This window comes from Triturus cristatus, chromosome 11 (genome assembly GCF_964204655.1).
Source record: "Triturus cristatus chromosome 11, aTriCri1.1, whole genome shotgun sequence".
NCBI classification, from domain to species: Eukaryota; Metazoa; Chordata; class Amphibia; order Caudata; family Salamandridae; genus Triturus; species Triturus cristatus.
Window position 1 is genome coordinate 1009065009 of NC_140594.1, and position 15039 is coordinate 1009080047.

Here is a 15039-nt window from a genome sequence, read left to right on the forward strand (position 1 = left end):
CCTTGGGAATTACTTTGGGGGCCTTTTTGGAACCCCTTCTGTTTACCCTTGTCCCCCCCACCCTTCTGCTGGGGACCCTGCCCACCTTTGGCGGAGCCTCCCACTTGACCCTTGTGGACCCTGGTGCTGAGCCAGCGGTCCGCCTCCTCAGCAAGCTTCCTCGGGTTGGACAGCTTGCTATCAATCAGGTGCTGGCGTAGCTCAGGAAAACATTGACTGGACAAGTGCTCCCATGCAATTAAATCAAGCAGCCCTTGATAATCATTCACTTTGCTACCCTTCACCCAACCATCCAGCGCTCTGCAGAAAAAGGTCACATATTCCACATACGTACTCTCAGGGATCTTCTTGGTCTCCCTGAACCTCTGTCTATATAGCTCCGGAGTTAACCCATACCTGGTCATTAAAGCTTCCTTCATATGGGGGTATGAGGTTTGGAGATCTAAGGGTAAATCTAACAGTGTGTCACGCCCTTCAGCAAGGAACCTTCCCCACAACCCCGCTCCCCAGTCTTTCTCAGGGACCCGGTGTGAGGACATGGCCACCTCGTAGGCTCTAAACCACTGCCCTATGTCATCCTTTCTAAAATACTCCTTTACTACATCTTTGGGGATGTACACCTTGGACTCTACCTGCGCTGGTGGAGTGCTGCCACCAGAAGGAGCGGTGTCCAAACTTTTCGCCTTCAGCTCCAACTCCTTCAATCTGATATCATGATCCATTTGGCGTTGTTGTGCCTCCAGGGCCAACTTCTGCTTTTCCATTTCCATTTGTCCTGCCAACTTTGCCATCTCCATTGCATGCGCCCTGTCTGCTGCCCTGTCTGCCAGCTCCTCTGGCGACCGGACTCTGCTGGGCTCCTCCAGGTTGTCGGGTGGAACGATGTCCCCCGCATTCCGTGGGTCTCGTGACTCCTTCCAGGCTCTCAGCGCCTTGGCGTACTGGGTTCTCCTCTTGAATCCAGCATGGGGGACTCGGAATTTTACACTGTAGCCTTTCAATTGCTCTATCGTGTAGCCTTCCAGTCTCTCCCAATCCACCTCATCGATTCCAGAAATCACAGAGAGTGCTCTCCCAGCGGAGTGTGAGCCAGGCATGGTTGCAGTAATGGCAGATGTCTCAACAAAGTTCAACAAATGAAAACCTGTGGTTGCGTTATTTGGTCTGCTCTCACTATCTGGTGATTAATAATTCACTGTATGCAAATTACAAGTGCAAATCCGAAATCCCAACCGCTGCCAACAATGTTAGAGTCGAGGATCTCTGGTTGGCGCAAGGTTGCCCTTGTGTCAAGCAGGAACCCTCTCCTCCACGTCAGGGCGCAGGATAACCCCTCGCGAATGACCCTTGCTCACCCTCTAGGTGCGTGGCGTGAGCAGCCAAGGCGATTCCTCAGGCGTTGTTGGTTAAGCACTTACAATCGTACACACAGTAAATACATCAATCCCCCCAGAAACGGACACCAGACTTGGATATATATAAAAATACGATCCTTTATGTAAAAGTAAGATATATATATCTCAACAGACTTATCACAAGACCAATACCGTTTTCGCTAGGCCACTAGGTTATACAGCAGGCAAATGTTCTGGGTTCGTAGTTTCAAATGGATACTTTGTAGTCTCTTTACTTGTAGTTCCAGTACTCACAGAGATCGACTCCTGCGAACGGGGAAATAAGGCGTTGCGGGCCCCGAGCCCGATACTGGAACTTCTTTCCTGATGTGGAGAGTCGGCACAGGTCGGTGCGACTCTCAGCTTGGGAAGTGTTCTTGGGTCCTCAATCAGCAGGTGTGGGCAAGTAGGCAGGCGCGGCCAGCGACCCTTTAGCACGGCGGTGCAGGAGGGTCTCCACAGCGGGGGCGGCGCGGCCTGAGATGTCCGGGGACAGCGAAGCGGGGCCGCAGGGCACAGTCAGTGCAGCTGGATGACCCGGCGTAGATCACAGTCGTCGGACGGCTTCCGGCAGGAGGGGTGATAGCGCGTTCAGCGCACTCCAATGGCAGGCGGTGACAGGGGCGCAGGCGGCCTGGCCCGGGGACAGAGAGCGGCTCCGGACGGAGCGGGGCTCTCACGGGATTGCGGCAGGCGAGCTCCTGAGTGTCACGGCCCTAGGAGGGGCGATGAGGGGCGCAGTCTCTTTTCCAGCGGGATGCCCACACGGCTCGGATTGGAGGATGAGCAAGAAGCACAGAGAACCCACTGTTCCTGGGGTTCAGTTCAGGGGGCAAGCTCAGATCAAGCCCTTGGAGAATGTTCAAGCACAAAGTAGCAAAGTCTTTTCAGTAAGTCTCTTCCTCTCCTTTCTCAGCAAGGCAAGCAGCAGGCCAGCTCCTCCAGCGTCTTCTTCTCCTTCTAGTCGGGCAGAGGTTCTTTGTGGTAAACAGGATTCTGATTTCTTAGGAGCCAGGCTCCTACTTTTATACCATGATTCTTTTGTTCTTTAGCGCCAGGGGGCCTAGGCCTGGCTCAGTCCAGTTCTGGAGCACTTTGTTATGGTGACTCTGCTCTTTCCTTTCAGCAGCAGGGCAGAGACATCAGCCGCCCCACAGGGGGTGGCGCCGGCTTTGTGGTGGCAGAGCACAGGTCTATTCAAGAGTCCAGGTGTACTCCTCCCACCCATCCAGGTGTCACCTCTCTACCCACCACCTGGCAGCCAACCTGTCTCTGGGGATTCCCCAACCCTGCTCCTTACTGTTGCCAGGCAGAACACATACACACAGCAGAGGCGGACTGAGATGGTCAGGTCAGTAAATACTAACTTTCTAAAAGTAGTATTTACAAACCCAGGATACTAAAATAGACTTGACTACAAGAAGTATTTTATCATCCTGAGTTCAGGCATACCAAACTTGACACTTCTACCATGCTCTCTGAGTCCACTGGGGTCACAGCGTTGGCGTGATCCCGGCAGCCCATTCTGGCCTATGGAGAGCAGGCAGCCTTCAATAGTGAAGAACGAAAATGGCTGTAATTCACTACTAAGACATGCCACACACATCAGGGCATGTCCTACCTTATGCCTATAATGCACCCTGCCCTTGGGCCTACCAGAGGGGTGGCTAATATGTAGGTAAGGGAAGGTTTAGGGACTGGCAAGTGGGGGCACTTGCGCAGTCAGCGCGACGGTCCCGGACCGCGCACAGGGTCTGCGGTGGCAGACCCTAGACACACTTTACACGGCCGCTTCCGTGGGTGGCGCAACCAGCGCTGCAAGCCCACCAGCAGCATTGGCATTCACAAGCCCTGGCACCCCTGGTGCACTTTACTGGGGACTGACAGTGAATCCAATAAACCAATCATGGACATCAATTACAGGTACACTTTACTTAGGGAGCACTTGCACTGCGGCACGGATTAGCCGTGGCGCAGTGCCCTGAGCGGACAACACCAGCAAAACAGTCGAGGCACACCATCAAAAAGTGGGAGGGAAACTCACGCCAAGGTGCCAGGTCTAACAATGCTGCATACTTGTTGATATTTTAAGTAGTTCGCACAGACACATGTTTTAAAAACAATAAAGTTCCTAATATCCGCCTTCTCTGAACAGTTAGCTTACTGCCCCATCCCCCTCCTCCCTATCCTCTGTTGTGTGAATCCATGGACTAGCCTCCTCCCTCCTGCCATGCATGGTCTGATGTGCTGCCACTGCCCTTAATTTAGTATGATGTACCAGTCCACTCCTCCTGCCCTCCATTGCCCAATTCTATGCCTCATCATTGACCTCCTGCTTAAACTCTGTGCTTAGCTTGCTGCCCCTATTCTCCTTCCCCCTGCCCTCTGATGTCTTTGTGCATGCCCCTGCTCCATCCTTTTTGCCCACCATGTTCCATGGACCTGCCACTCCTATCTACTCTGAGTGTTCTGTTGAGCTGCCACTCCCCTCCCACCTGCCTAGCATTGTCAGATGACTGTAACCTGTCCCTGCCACCTCCACCCTGCCTGTCCACATGTCATGCCCCTATCCTCTTCCTCCTGTCCTACATGGTCCATTGTACTGCCACACGCTTCTGCCCTCCCTGGTCTGTTGTGCTGCAACTGCTCCTCCTGCCTGCCCCATGCGGTCTGTTGTGAGGCCCCTTCCCCTGAACTTTCTTGTCTGTGCACAGGTCCTGACCCTCCCTTCTATCCTCCATCGTCCTTTGTGCATGCCCCTGCACCCTCCTTCTTGCCCATCATAGCCATTGTGCTGCCACTAACCCTCCCACTTGCCATGCATGGTCTTCTGTGCTGCCATGGCCCCTCCCACCTTTCCTGTGTGGTCAGTTAGCTGCCCCTGACCCCCTCCCACCTTCCCTCCATGGTCTGTGTGCATGCCATCACAGTCTCACTGTTGCTCTTCATGGTGTGTCTTGCTTCTAGTGCCCATCCTGCCTGACCTCCATGGCTATCTTGCTGCTCCTGCCCTGCCCCCTTGCCCCCGGCCCTCTGTTTACATGTGCAGACCCCTACTCCCTCCCTCCTGGCTTGTCTGTTCCATTGTAATGCCCCTGATCCGTCCCTCCTGCCCTTTATGGTCTGTTATGCTGCAGCTTTCTCTCCTGTCTGTCCATTATGGTCAGCTAGCTACCATTGCCTCTTGCCCCTCTGTTCTCTGTTGTCCATGTGCATGGTCCTGTCCCCTCCCTCTTGCTTTCTATGGATTGTTGTGCTGCACTCCCGTCCCGCATGCCCTGTGTGGTGTATTGTGCTGCTGCAAACCCTGATGCCTGCCCTGCAGGGTCAGTTTGGTGCACCTCTCCATGTCCCTCCTGTCCTCTGTTATCCAAGTCCATGTCCCTACCCCATTTCCTTCCATGATCCAGTGTACCATACTTGCGAACATTTTGAACTTGGTAAGAGGGAGATTTTGAAAAAAAAACTGGGGTATTGATTTCCCCTTTGAGTTACATTGAAAAACAGGAGATTGTAGACAGGAGACAGATCAAATAAAGCCCATTTGAGCTTAAAAACATTGGACGTTTCCTGGCTGAATCGGGTCTGTTGGCATGTATGGTTGTACTAACATTGCCTCTTTCTTCTGCCCACAATGGTCTATTACATTGCCACAGCCTCTCTTGCAAGTCCTGTATTGTTGGTTTGTTGCCCCTGCCCCCCTTTCCACTGCCCTCCATAGTCTGTTGTGCTGCCACGGCCCTTCCTGCCTGCTCAGTGTGGTTAAATTGTTGCCTTTGCACCCTCCTACCTGCCTTCAATTTTCAGAGTCTGTGCCCCTGGCCTCTGCCTCTCAACAGTATCCTAATGAACAACTAGATTGCTAACATTCTATATTTATTACAAAAGTGTGGAACGCCTGACGTCATCTTGATGTAATCAAAACTGTAATACCTAGAGCATTTCTCTTAGAAATTACATATATGAGAGGGTCTCATTGGCATCAAAATTATGGTTAGTGCTCTAAAAGACTAAAATAAGGACATATTTTCTGAGTTTTCAAATAGCGACAAAGAACTTTTAAATTATTTGTTACCTTTATGTTTTTTTATCCAGTTGACCACTTGATTAAATGTTGCACTTAGGGGAGAGGATGTGGTGTTACTTCCAGAACTGCAGACTTTGCAACTGGGGAACCAGGTTGGAGTTTCTGCTTCAGCTCGACATTCTGTGATTCTGGTCAAATCACTTAGTCTCCCCATGTCTACAACCAAAATGAATTTGTTCTTGTGTGATGTAACCAATGCTCATGTAAAGCACTCCAATACCTGACAAGTCTGCACTATATAACACTGCAAAAACACAAAATAATAAGTGTTTTGCACACTTCTGTCATTGGGCTATATTTGGGCTACATCTGGGTGATTTTGGGCTACATTTGGGCTCTTTTGTCTCCGGTGGCCATCTTGGGAGATTTCTTTGTTATGAAGTTTCCTAATTTCCTCATGTACTGCAGTCTCCTCAGTAGGAAACGCTTTCAGTTTTTTACTTTGATTCCATCATGAAGGTATTCAGATATGTCACACATTTGCCATAAATTCTGAATGTTAGCACTCTAGTTGCTCATTAGATCACTGTAGTAAAACTACTGTTCACCATGGAAGTCTGCTCCTGGTATTAAAAGTGCATGTTTCAGTCTGCATGTCATAATTTTTTAATGAAATAGAAGAGGATTTGAGAAGTCACTCAAAATGTGCCCTCATTTTCTTTCTTCAGCATTAATCATAATTTCTATGGCAAAATTAACCCCCTCATTGTGTTCCTTTTTAAATTAAATGTTTTAAGTGTTACCAGTTTATTCCAATCAAGATGGCTTCAGGTGTGCCATACTTTTGTCATAATGAAGACAGTAAGCGCTCTAGTTGTTTTTAAGAACACTCTGGGACATTCTGTCATTGGGCTATACTTGGGCTACATCTGGGTGATATTTGGGCTACATTTGGGCTCTTTTGTCTCTGGTGGCCATCTTGGGAGACTTATTTGTTATGAAGTTTCCTAATTTCCTCATTTACTGCAGTCTCCTCAGTAAGAAATACTTTCAGTTTTTTACTTTGATTCCATAAAGAAGGCATTCAGATGTGTCACACATTTGCCATAAATTCAGAATGTTAGCACTCTTTTTGCTCATTAGATCACTGTAGTAAAGCTACTGCTCACCTGGGAAAACTGCTGCTGGTATTGAAAGTGCATGTTTCAGTCTGCATGTCAGAATTTTTTAATGAAATAGAAGAGGATTTGAGAAGTCACTCAAAATGTGCCCTAATTTTTCTTTCTGCAGCACTAATCATACTTTTTATGGAAAAATTAACCCCCTCATTTTGTTCCTTTTTAAATTAAATGTTTTAAGAGTTACCACTTTAATCCAAGCAAGATGGCTTCAGGTGTGCCATACGTTTATCATAAGTAGGACTGTTAGCGCTCTAGTTGTTCTTTGGAACACTCTGGGAAGCTGCAGTAGAACACAAAGGAATCAACTGACAGTCTCTGCCCTTGTTGGATGTACATGTTTTACTGAGAATGTCAGACTTCATTCTCACATGACTGAGAAAGATAATGTGAATTTACAGAAAATAAGCTCTCAGTTTAGCTTATAGATCACCTTCCAAACCTCTGTGGGAAAAGCATGAGAAAATATTTTTCTCTCAATCATGATATCCCAGCAGAAGGCTTTTTCACATGGTGAAATCACCTTAGAACATACCACAATTCCTAAAATGAGTATGGTACCATCAACAAATGATTTATAATGTAACTAAAGTCTTAAAACCTTCTATTAACTGCAATGCTTTTTAATGAGGTGCTATCATGTATATTGGTCCCAAGATGGCTGCCAACACTTCTTGGATGAAGTGCTGACAGCCAATCAGATCTCAGGATGAGATGTGTGGTTAGGCTCCGCCCACATATATATATGATTTTACTTTTGATTTTCTCAGGAACTTCTGAACAGATTGACACCAGACCTGCAAAAGGCATTTCCCTGACCTGAGGACTACCTCTCTGCCAAATTTCAAGTAATTCTGTTCAGCCGTTCGGGCTGTACCTTGGACTAAAGGTCCTATGGAAAAATGCATAGGGAAAACGCGTTTTAGGACCCCCCTTTTTTCTCGGCCCCCGCTTGACGAATCACCCCGAGACTTTCAGGGTAGGAGCGGAGCGGAGCGCCCCACCTATTTTGAAAATTTTGCGAGGATTCGTCAACCGGCGCCAAAGTTATTCCAAATAGAATGTTGCGGATTTCCTATGGAAACACAGTCCTAACTATAATATCTACTGGCGACCGCCAGTAGATAATATATATATATATATATATTACCTACTGGCGGTCGCCAGTAGGTAGTTATAGTTAGAAACTATTTTCCATAGTAAAAGCATTTTTTGTTTTCCCAATAACTTTGACGTTATTTGACGAACCATCGCAAAATTTTCAAAACTAGTGGGGCGCTCCGGTCAGCACCTGCCTTGAAAGTTTCGGGGTGATTCGCCAAGGATAAAATGGGGGTCTCAAAACGTGTTTACCAAATTTTGCTAAAAGGTAGCCCTTAGTTAAAAAAAAAACCTTTTTGTTAAATGGTGTAAATCCATTCAGTACTTCCTGAGAAATTAAAAATATAGAGGTCGGAAAATCAATTACTCAATGGAACCTTTAGACATGGCCATAGCTCAAACTGCTGAACGGAATTACACCACATTTGCAAAAAACGTAGTGCTTAGATTTGAAAGTGTCCTTTTTTTTTAAATGGTGGAAATCCGTTCAGTAGTTTTTGAGATATTGAAGGAAAAAAATCTTTATATATCTGGGCGGGACCTAACTACACAAGCACAAGCTTGGTTCTAATTGGCTGCCAGCACTTCAATCCAGGAAGTGTTGGCAGCCATCTTGGTGCAATGCTTCTTAGGTCTCGCCTAGCGATGCTGCGCCTGCGCTCTTCAGTACACAAACACCACTGCACTGCCCTAAACCCTAAAACACTAACCCTGCACTATCTCCTAAACTGCCCGAACACCACTGCACTGCCCGAAACCCTAAAACACCACCCCTGCACGACCCCTACACTGCCCGAACACCACTGCACTGCCCTAAACCCTAAAACACCACCCCATGCATGACCCCCTACACTGCCCGAACACCACTGCTCTGCCGTAAACCCTAAAACACCACCCCTGCACGACCCCCTACACTGCCTGAACACCACTGCACTGCCCTAAACCCTAAAACACCACCCCCAGAAACAACGCCCTAAACTGCCCGAACAGTACTGCACTGCCCTAAACCCTAAAACACCACCCCCAGCACGACCTCCTACACTGCCCGAACACCACTGCACTGCCCTAATCCCTAAAACACCAACCCCAGCATGACCCCCTACACTGCCCGAACACCACTGCACTGCCTTAAACCCTAAAACACCAATCCCAGCATGACCCCCTACACGGCCCGTACACGACTGCACTGCCCTAAACCCTAAAACACCAACCCCAGCACGACCCCCTACACTGCCTGAACACCACTGCACTGCCCTAAACCCTAAAACAACACCCCGTCACGACCCCCTACACTGCCCGAACACCACTGCACTGCCCTAAACCCTAAACCAACACCCCCAGCACGACCCCCCACACTGCCCGAACACCACTGCACTGCCCTAAACCATAAAACAGCAACCCCTGCACGACCCCCCACACTGCCCGAACACCACTGAACTGCCCTAAACCCTAAAACACCACCCCCTGCATGACCCCCCACACTGCCCGAACACCACTGCACTGCACCTAAACCCTAAAACACCACCCCCTGCACGACCACCCACACTGCCCGAACACCACTTTACTGCCCTAAACTCTAAAAGACCACCACCTGCATGACCCCCCCACACTGCCCGAACACCATTGCACTGCCCTAAACCCTAAAACACCACCCCTGCATGACCCCCACACTGCCCGAACACCACTGCACTGCATTAAGCCCTTAAAGACCACCCCCTGCATGACCCCCACACTGCCCAAACACCACTGCACTGCCCTAAAGTCTAAAACACCACCCCGGATAACCCCCTACACTGCCTGAACCCACTGCACTGCTCTTAACTCTAAAACACCACACCCTGCACAACCCCTACACTGCCTGAACACCAATGCACTGCCCTAAACCCTAAAACACCACTCCAGCATGCCTCCCGACACTGCCCGAACACCACTGCACAGCCCTAAACCCTAAAACACCACCCCCTGCATGACCCCCTACACTGCTTGAACACCACTGCACTGCCCTAAACCCTAAAACACCACCCCCAGCACAACCCCCTACACTGCCCGAACACCACTGCACTGCCCTAAACCCTAAAACACCTACCCCAGCACAACCCCCTACACTACCCGAACACCACTGCCCTGCCCTAAACCCTATAACACCACCCCCAGCATGACCCCCCACACTGCCCGAACACCACTGCACTGCCCTAAAACAAAACCCCCAGCATGACCCCCCACACTGCCCGAACACTACTGCATTGCCCTAAACCTTAAAACACCAACCCCTGCACGACCCCCCACACTGCCCGAACACCACTGCACTGCCCTAAACCCTAAAATACCATCCCCTGTATGACCCCCCACACTGCCTAAACACCACTGCACTGCCCTAAACCCTAAATCACCACCACCTGCATGACGCCCCCACACTGCCCGAACACCACTGCACTGCACCTAAACCCTAAAACACCACCCCCTGCACGACCACCCACACTGCCCGAACACCACTTTACTGCCCTAAACTCTAAAAGACCACCACCTGCATGACCCCCCCACACTGCCCGAACACCATTGCACTACCCTAAACCCTAAAACACCACCCCTGCATGACCCCCACACTGCCCGAACACCACTGCACTGCATTAAGCCCTTAAAGAACACCCCCTGCATGACCCCCACACTGCCCAAACACCACTGCACTGCCCTAAAGTCTAAAACACCACCCCGGATAACCCCCTACACTGCCTGAACCCACTGCACTGCTCTTAACTCTAAAACACCACACCCTGCACAACCCCTACACTGCCTGAACACCAATGCACTGCCCTAAACCCTAAAACACCACTCCAGCATGCCTCCCGACACTGCCCGAACACCACTGCACAGCCCTAAACCCTAAAACACCACCCCCTGCATGACCCCCTACACTGCTTGAACACCACTGCACTGCCCTAAACCCTAAAACACCACCCCCAGCACAACCCCCTACACTGCCCGAACACCACTGCACTGCCCTAAACCCTAAAACACCTACCCCAGCACGACCCCCTACACTACCCGAACACCACTGCCCTGCCCTAAACCCTATCACACCACCCCCAGCATGACCCCCCACACTGCCCGAACACCACTGCACTGCCCTAAAACAAAACCCCCAGCATGACCCCCCACACTGCCCGAACACTACTGCATTGCCCTAAACCTTAAAACACCAACCCCTGCACGACCCCCCACACTGCCCGAACACCACTGCACTGCCCTAAACCCTAAAATACCATCCCCTGTATGACCCCCCACACTGCCTAAACACCACTGCACTGCCCTAAACCCTAAATCACCACCACCTGCATGACGCCCCCACACTGCCCGAACACCATTGCACTGCCCTAAACCCTAAAACACCACACCTGCATGAACCCCTACACCGCCAGAACACCACTGCACTGCCCTAAACCCTAAAACACCACTCCTGCATGACCCCCTACACTGCCCGAACACCACTGCACTGCCCTAAACCCTAAAACACCACCCCTGCATGACCCCCACACTGCCCAAACACCACTGCACTGCATTAAGCCCTTAAAGACCACTCCCTGCACGACCCCCTACACTGCCTGAACATCCTGCACAACCCCCTACACTGCCCGAACACCACTGCAGTGCCCTAAACCGTAAAACATGATCCCTGCATGACCCCCTACACTGCCCAAACACCACTGCACTGCCCTAAAACACCACCCCGTATGACCCCCTACACTGCCTGAACCCATTGCACTGCCCTTAACTCTAAAACACCATGCCCTGCACAACCCCTACACTGCCTGAACACCACTGCACTGCCCTAAACCCTGAAACACCACTCCTGCATGCCCCCCTACACTGCCCGAACACCACTGCACAGCCCTAAACCCTAAAACACCACCCCCTGCATGACCCCCTACACTGCTCGAACACCACTGAACTGCCCTAAACCCTAAAACACCACCCCCAGCACAACCCCCTACACTGCCCGAACACCACTGCACTGCACTGCCCTAAACCCTAAAACACCTACCCCAGCATGACCCCCTATACTACCCGAACACCACTGCACTGCCCTAAACCCTATAAAACCACCCCCAGCACGACCCCCTACACTGCCCGAACACCACTGCACTGCCGTAAACCCTAAAACAACAACCCCCGCACGACCCCCCACACTGCCCGAACACTACTGCATTGCCCTAAACCTTAAAACACCAACTCCTGCACGACCCCCCTACACTGCCCAAACACTGCTGCACTGCCCTAAACCCTAAAACACCACCCCCACACGACCCAATACACTGCCCGAACACCACTGCACTGCCCTAAACCCTAAAATACCATCCCCTGCATGACCCCCCACACTGCCTAAACACCACTGCACTGCCCTAAACCCTAAAACACCACCCCCCTGCACGACCCCCTACACTGCCCAAACACCACTGCACTGCCCTAAACCCTAAAACACCACCCCCACATGACCCAATACACTGCTCGAACACCACTTCACTGCACTAAACCCTAAAACTCCACCCCCAGCATGACCCCCTACACTGCCCGAACACCACTGCACTGCCCTAAAACACCACCCCCTGCATGACCCCCTACACTGCCCGAACACCACTGCACTGCACTAAACCCTAAAACACCACCCCCCTGCATGACCCCCTACACTGCCCAAACACCACTGCACTGCCCTAAACCCTAAAACACCTACCTCAGCATGACCCCCTGCACTGCCTGAACACCACTGCACTGCCCTAAACCCTAAAACACCTACCTCAGCACGACCCCCTGCACTGCCTGAACACCACTGCACTGCCCTAAACCCTATAACACCACCCCCACACGACCCAATACACTGCCCGAACACCACTGCACTGCCCTAAACCCTAAAATACCATCCCCTGTATGACCCCCACACTGCCTAAACACCACTGCACTGCCCTAAACCTTAAAACACCACCCCCTGCACGACCCCCTACACTGCCGGAACACCACTGCACTGCCCTAAACCCTAAAACACCACCCCCACATGACCCAATACACTGCTCGAACACCACCTCACTGCCCTAAACCCTAAAACACCACCCCCAGCATGACCCCCTACACTGCCAGAACACCACTGCACTGCCCTAAACCCTGAAACACCACCCCCTGCATGACCCCCTACACTGCCCGAACACCACTGCACTGACCTAAACCCTAAAACACCACCCCCCTGCATGACCCCCTACACTGCCCAAACACCACTGCACTGCCCTAAACCCTAAAACACCTACCTCAGCACGACCCCCTGCACTGCCTGAACACCACTGCACTGCCCTAAACCCTAAAACACCTACCTCAGCACGACCCCCTGCACTGCCTGAACACCACTGCACTGCCCTAAACCCTATAACACCACCCCCAGCATGACCCCCTACACTGCCCGAACACCACTGCACTGCCCTAAACCCTAAAACAACACCCCCAGCACGAACCCCCACACTGCCCGAACATCACTGCACTTCCCTAAACCCTTAAAGTCCACCCCCTGCACCACCCCTACACTTCCCAAACAACCTGCACGACCCCCTACACTGCCCAAACACCACTGCACTACCCTAAACCCTAAAACTCCTCCACCTGCAGAACCCCCTACACTGCCCGAACACCACTGCACTGCCCTAAACCCTAAAACACTACCCTGCATGACCCAATACACTGCTCAAACACAACTTCACTGCCCTAAACCCTAAAACACCACCCCCAGCATGACCCCATGCACTGCTTGAACAAAACTGCACTGCCCGAAAACCCTAAAACACCACCTTTCTGCATGACCCCCTACATTGCCTAAACACCACTGCACTGCCCTAAACCCTATAACACCACCCCCAGCATGACCCCCTACACTGCCCGAACACCACTGTACTGCCCTAAACCCTAAAACAACACCCCCAGCATGACCCCCCACACTGCCCGAACACCACTGCACTGCCCTAAACCTTAAAAGACCACCCCCAGCATGACCCCCTACACTGCCCGAACACCACTGTACTGCCCTAAACCCTAAAACATTACCCCCTGCACAACCCCCCACACTGGCCTAACACCACTGCGCTGCCCTAAACCCTAAAACACCACCCCGAATGACCCCCTACACTCCGCGAACACCACTGCACTGTCCTTAACTCTAAAACACCACGCCCTGCACAACCCCTACACTGCCTGAACACCACTGCACTGCCCTAAACCCTAAAACACCACTCCTGCAGGCCCCTACACTGCCCGAACACCACTGCACAGCCCTAAGCCCAAAAACACCACCACCTGCATGACGCCCTACACTGCTCGAACACCACTGCACTGCCCTAAACCCTAAAACACCACCCCTAGCACAACCCCCTACACTGCCGGAACACCACTGCACTGCCCTAAACCCTTAAACACCTACCCCAGCATGACCCCTACACTACCCGAACACCACTGCACTGCCCTAATCCCTATAACACTACCCCCAGCATGACCCCCTACACTGCCCGAACACCTCTGCACTGCCCTAAACCCTAAAACAACACCCCCAGCACGACCCCCCACACTGCCCGAACACTACTGCATTGCCCTAAACCTTAAAACACCAACCCCTGCACGACCCCCCACACTGCCCGAACACCACTGCACTGCCCTAAACCCTAAAATACCATCCCCTGCATGACCCCCCACACTGCCTAAACACCACTGCACTGCCATAAACCCTAAAACACCACCCCCGCATGACCCAATACACTGCTCAAACACAACTCCACTGCCCTAATCCCTAAAACACCACTCCTGCACGCCCCCTACACTGCCCGAACACCACTGCACCAGCCCTAAACCCTAAAACACCACCCCCTGCATGACCCCCTACACTGCTCAAACAACACTGCACTGCCCTAAAGCCTAAAACACGACCCCCAGCACAACCCCCTACACTTCCCGAACATCACTGCACATACTACTATGCACACCTGTCATCAAAGAGAAGGGTCTCAGCGGAGAGGCCAGTCCCTCCATTCACCCTACTATGAATAACTGTTATCCGAGAGAGAGGTCTGAGTGGATAGGCCAGTCCCTCCTCACACACTAGTATGCACACCCATCATGTAAGAGAGGGTTGTGATTGGAGAGAATAGTCCTTTCTATATGCTACTATTTCCCTACAATACTGCTTTGATCTCGCAGGAGTCCCACAAGAGTAGAACACAAGTAGAACATAAGCTTTGGTGAGTGAAGCTTGCTGCATGATCCTACAAGGGTGTTTTGAGTTCTTATGGGGAGAAATAGAAAAAAGGGCCACGGTCAA